The sequence below is a fragment of the Giraffa tippelskirchi genome, chromosome 11, assembly GCF_054371585.1.
Source record: "Giraffa tippelskirchi isolate mGirTip1 chromosome 11, T2T-mGirTip1v1.2.pri, whole genome shotgun sequence".
NCBI classification, from domain to species: domain Eukaryota; kingdom Metazoa; phylum Chordata; class Mammalia; order Artiodactyla; family Giraffidae; genus Giraffa; species Giraffa tippelskirchi.
The window spans coordinates 93,341,264-93,347,662 of NC_137285.1; positions in this window are offsets into that span (position 1 = coordinate 93,341,264).

Here is a 6,399-nt window from a genome sequence, read left to right on the forward strand (position 1 = left end):
TATATTTGCCTATATTGCACATTTCATATAAATGGAATCATATCATATGTGGTCTTTGATGACTGACTGCTTTCAATTAGCATAATGTTTCTAAGGTAGTACCATCATTTGGGGCTTCCCTGATTGCTCAGACTGTGAAGAATCTGTCTGCAGTGCAGGAAACCTGGGTTTGATCCCTGAGTCAAGAAGATCCCCTGGAGAAGGAAATGGCAACCCACTCCAGTATTCCTGCCTGGAGAATCCCAAGGACAGAGAAGCCTGGCAGGCTGTGGGGTTGCAAAGAGTCAGACAGACATGACTAAGCAACAAACCCACACAAACACACACATTCATTTTAACAGAAGTGTTCCCATTATGTAATGACTACTAGCTAATTGTACAAAATTTGGAAAATATAGAAAAATAGAGTGGTGACAGAAGAATCACCATTAGACTCATCTCTGAAAATAATTATGTCAATATTGAATATATTTCCTCTTAGTAATGGACACGACTGAAGCGACTTGGCAGCAGCAGCAGCAGTAATGTAAAAACAAAAATATATACATGAGAAGGGAGATACATAGAGTAGAAAGTGAAAGACTCCTTTTATCCTAAGCCAGTTGCATTCTCCTTGGAGAGAAAATAACTGTTCACAGTTTTACGTGTATCCTTCATGTCATTTTCTTATGTATTTACCCATGCTCTACACACATATACAGTGGAGGAGGGACTACATAAATGAAATTCGCTTATAATGTTATTCTGTAACTTGCTTTTTACACATAATGAGAATCTTGGAACTCTCTTTCTGTTGACATACATTGATTTTTCTCTTTGACAGTTTCATAAGGTACCACAATATAAAGGGAAATATCTTATCTACTTTTAACAGTAGAAATTTATATTACTTCCAATTTTTCTACTATAAATGTTACAATGAACATATTAGTGAACATATTTTGGTGCAAATGTGTGGATAATTTATATGATAGATTCCTAAAAGTGTCCTTGCTGGGTCAAAGGGCATTGCACATTTTTCAGTAGCTGTTGCTAAATTTCATTTAAAAAGAAGTCAATGATAGTCTCAAAAAAGAAGATAAAACAACATCTGATGGTAATTCCCTGGAAGTCCAGCGGTTAGGACTCAGCACTTCCGCTGCAAGGGCCCGGGTTCAATACCTGGTTGGGGAACTAAGATCCCACAAGCTGCATGACACAGCCAAAAACATTTGTTCCCTTCACATCTTCATTAATACTAAATACTGGAAAAATTTTTTTTCTCATTTTAATTTGCATTTTTCTGTCCTGAGGCTGAACAGCCTTCATTAGTTTATTGATCATTGATTTTTTCTTCGGTGAATTGCCTAGTGATATTCCTTTTCAATTGGATTATTAGAATTTTTCTTACTGTTTTTTAAGTAAAGCTTTCTATAGTACAGATAGAAATTATTTGTTTTTAATTGATTTTGGCTGCTCTGGGTCTTCACTGTGGCACACAGACTTCTCCAGTTGCAGTGCATGGGCTTAGCTACAGTATGTGGGATCTTAGTTCCCCAACCAGGGCTGGAACCTGAACGCCCTGCATTGGGAGCACAGACCCTTATCCTGGACCACCAGGGAAGTCCTTTGTTTTGTATGTTGAAATTACTTTCTTCCAACCAGTTACTACTTGCTTATGGTATCTTTTGTTGTAAAATTTTTGTTCTCTTTTGTGTTTTCTAGAATTTCTGTCTTGGATAGGAATTTCTTCCCTGACCCCAGATTATAAAATGCTTTCCTACATTTTGCTTTTGATGTTTATTCTTTTACGTATCAGAACTTACCTATACATGATGGTATGACATAGGAATTTATTTCTGAATATCTAGTCTAAATAATCCATTGTTCCAATGTCATTCCTTCCTTTGTCCAAACATTTGAATTGCCATCTTTATCATATAGATTTACGTTTCTATATTTTAGCACTGTCTGTTTCTATGCAAAAGTTGTTTCTAGACTTCAGTTCCATTGATTATTGTTCTATTGTTGAGTTAATACCACATTTTCATTTACTGAATTTTTAAAATATAGGTGTCACAATGACTAAATCAGTTGCTCTCAGTCCTTCCCACATCCACCAACATCCAGACTCTGGTGTCTAAGTACTATTTTGCACTGAAAAGAACCAGGGCTCTTTTATGACATGCCTGATTCTTGGTCTGGAGTGGGGAATGAACAAAATGACCCTGGGTATCTTGTCACATCAGAAATTAAAAAAACTATCAAAGAATACTGTGGACATAGCAAAGGGACTTAGAAGCAAATCTGAAGAGGCTAAAACTGGGACAATAAGAGCATCACAATGAACAATAGTGCAGTAAAATATTTTAAAATCTGTGAATTAAATGGATAGAAAAACTCAATGTATAATGAAAGGAGTCACTCATACTTCTATTTTGTGATTCCCAGACCCATGTATTCAGGATATAGGGAAACTATAGCATATAATGATCTCTGATCTGGCGTGCTGCAGTCCATGCGGTCGCAAAGAGTAGGACACGACTGAGCAACTGAACTGAACTGATTCAAAGTGCATACTACATTCTTTAATATTGAACCTCATCCTTTTAGATTTTATCTACTGTATGACTCTGTAACTGAGTCTTCAGGAAGCCATTTTACCTTTCAATTAGGCCAACTTCTTCTGGGTAATGAGGTAAGCAGGAAGACCGAATAATTCCATAAGCATGAACCAGTGCTGTACTTCCTTTGCTATGATGTTAGTTCCTTGATCAGACCCAAAGGTATAAGGGAATCTTTTGAGTTCAAGCATGGCTATGAAGCCAATAGCATTGCAGACATTGAAGGTGAAACCATATCCAGAATATGTACCTATTCTGATGTGGACAAATCTCCATAAGTTTCATGACTGTAAAGGTCCAGTATGATTATCCTTCAATAAGTGATCGGTCCCTGGCAAAGGGGACCTTCAAGACTATACCCAGTTTCAGTAATTCACAGAAAGAGTCACAGAACTCAGCAGATAATCTACTCATGGCTGTGATTTATTATAGCAAAGGATATAAAGCAAAATCAGCCAAGGGAAAAAGGTTCATGGAAATAAGTCTGGGGAAAAACAGTCACAAGACTCCAAGGGTCTTTTCCTGGTGAAATCACATAGGATGTGCTTAATCCCCCCAGCAAAAATTTGTGACAACACTTACGAAATGTCCATGATGGGAGCTCATCGAGACTCGGCTCCCAGAGTTTTTATTGGGGCTGCTCACACGGCAACCTCTGTCTGGCACATATTTAGCATAAACCACTTATTTGTACAGTTTTGGCATCATAAGCCACTCTTATCAGTTCTGGGGATAATGAGAACCTTCCTGAAATCCAAGTTTTCAGATGCCAACCAAGGCCAACCTTGTAAGCAGATCTTCCAAAGCACAGTCGTCTATGTTATATCCTCCATGGCCAATGGTCTTGAAATATACAAGTATTCCCTTTTCCCCAGGTCGTAGTCACCCAAACAAATAGCTGAATGTTTTGAGGAGGAAGGGAAGGAGAAGCCATCACTATATACATTTGCTGAGATGTTGCAGAGTGTGATGTGGAAAACTGCCTCTGCGAACTGGTGCCAAATCAAATCTCAGGGACAGAGTTTTGGGTGAAATAGAAAAGAACAGCTTCATTGCTTTTTCAGGCAAAGGGGGACAGTGGTATACTATCATCCCTATTCCTGTTGGGAACACTAGTTCTGTAATGACCTCCCTACCATAAGCTCTGGCCTGCAGAGAAGAGTTACAACTGAACTTAGTGACATAGGTGCCCTTTTTACCAGGACATTCATCTGGAGAATTTTCCCCTTTACAAAGTATATCTACTTCAGCATGCTCTTTTTTCTGAGACTTTTATCCCTTTCTCTACTATCAGTCATGGCAAGTGTTGGATGTTACTTTTTCTATGTTTCCAGAAGGCAGCCTGGGAGAAAGGATGGCACCACCTCCTGAGGTCTTTGCCAGAGTATCAAATACAATATCTGTGACAATGTTCCCAAATCAATAAAATTTCCTTATCCAACCTTATATGCTCGCTTGCTGATCAAGCACCTTTAGACATCAAAAGTATGTCTTATCCCTGAGACTGTGACAGCACATTCTGGAAGTCCTGCTGTTCCTTTTGGAATACAGTCTCTTTTTTCCATTATCAGACTCAGCACATCCTTGACTAGGTTATATTGTGACTTAACCCTAGTTAAGGCCAAGAAGGGAGGCACATGTTGCCTTATGAGGAAAAAAAAAAAAAAATTGAGATCATCAAGAAGCCAAGGGAGATGTGTGAGTTCTTAATAGGGAAGTGTGGACGTCTCAGCCTCAGAAGGTTCAGGGGAATCTGGTAATTCAAGATGTTTTAGGTCATCAAACTAGATGACTTCATTCCATGTGTCCATTCTTTCTCAATCAGGGCCTGACCTTGGCATAAAAGACCTACCTTACAGGGAGTTTAACTCTCTTTAACCCATTTACTTTAATGATTAAAGTCTTGGCTTTCTCTATCCTCCGACTGTAGGAGATGAATGCCTCTTTGTAAGGTACAGAGAACCTTCTAGATTTCATACTTACTTTCCAAATGGCAATTAATGCTCTCAGCTTTGCATTTTCATAGTCTTGTGCTAAATGATAGCCACCCAATACCACTGTCCTTATACTTAACTATAATTACCCACATTACTCAAGTGCCTTATATATCACACCAGCTGATGCATTCTCTTCTGGCATATATTCATCACTGGGCAAAGTTTTAACCTTTGATGGTGTACTTATCATACTAGTAAGAAGTGATTCCATTTCAAAACCTCATTTTAGTTGCTCTTCTATTGAAAACCTCCTGGTAGCAACTATCACAGGATGTATGAATCTGAAGCTGTCTGTGAGACAGGAAGGAAGCTGACTGTGAGACAGTTAAGCTGAGATGTTAAGGCCTTTATTCCTTTTTGTTGATAAGTTGCCAGAGATGGGCCTTCCAGAAGAGGCGTGGCCTTGGGTATGGCTTTGGGTGAGGTGGCTCTGCATCTGAGGCAATTCCTGAGGGAACTAACAGCTGAATGTAGTCTGCTGGAATGTTAGACACAGAGCTGGTGCAATACGTCCTTCACAAGAGGGGATCAGGATGGGATATCTCAATGTCCACCATAGAAACTTGTAAGTTAAAAGAGATTTAAGGGATATATCAATCATATGTGTTATATTGATCACATGAGCCTGTTTTAACTGTAAAGAAGCATTTTGTGACAATCAAGGAAAACTGAATATGAAACAGTGATGTTAACACATTATGTTGAGTTTTAGGTGTGATAATGGTATTGTTAGTAGAACCACTGACTGAAACCACCCACCCTGGCCAGGCATCATAGTAACCACTTGCATGAGTTATCTTCTAACAGGAGGTCCTGCTAAGGAAGAGGAACTAACAAGCTACCACCAGCCAGAAGAATTTGGGAAAGATCCAAAGGAGAGAGGAGTCTTCAGTCCATATGTCCTACTAACCTTCCAGAATCCTCGCTGGAATTCATCTTGGCTGAGAGATGCGTGCACCAGCAAGTAGGACCCTGAGTCAGAATGATTGGCCAGAGACAAACTGGAAACTGACCCCACTACCATAAAACCTGGGACTGCGAGTCACATGGCAGAGCAGTTCTCCTGCATTTCCTTGTCCTGCTGCTGTCTGCCTGGGTGCCTCTTCTCAATAAAGTCTCTGGCTTTGTCAGAATGGGTGTCTCCTTGAACAATTAATTTCTGAATATTAGACAAGAGCCCACTCTCGGGCCCTGGGAAGGAGACCCCTTCCTGCAACAGTATTATAATGGTTTTTAAATGAGCTCTTAGTGTTTTAGAGATACATACTAAAATGCTTATGGATGAGATAAGAGGCTGTCAGGAATTTGCTTCAAAATAATAGATTAGAAGTGGATTGGAGTATAAATGGGACAAGAGTGACTATGAGTTGTTGCTGTGAATTGAAGACAAAATAATGCCTCAGATGTTCATGTCCTAACTTTGATAGGGGTAGACAAAGATAGTTATACAGGTAGTTGTAGAAGTCCCAGTAGGAGACTATGGAGAGAGGGAAATTTGGCAGACCACTGTAAGTTATGATTGCTCAAGAAAGCTATCAGAACGTCATGGACTAAAGCACACTTGCTTAACTATAAAACCATAAATAAAAGTACAAGATATGCTGTGGGTCATCAGGTGAAAGAAAAATGTTGCCACACTTCTCCTAATTTGAATAAGTATTGTGATAATCCTAGTAACATCTACTCAAAGAAGGCAATCTGTTCCCCCTTTCCCACTTTCCTTTGATTATAAAATTCAGCTGTCTTCATTTCTTTTCATTCTTTTTTCTATAGTCTGTTCTGCAGCAGTGATTTCCACC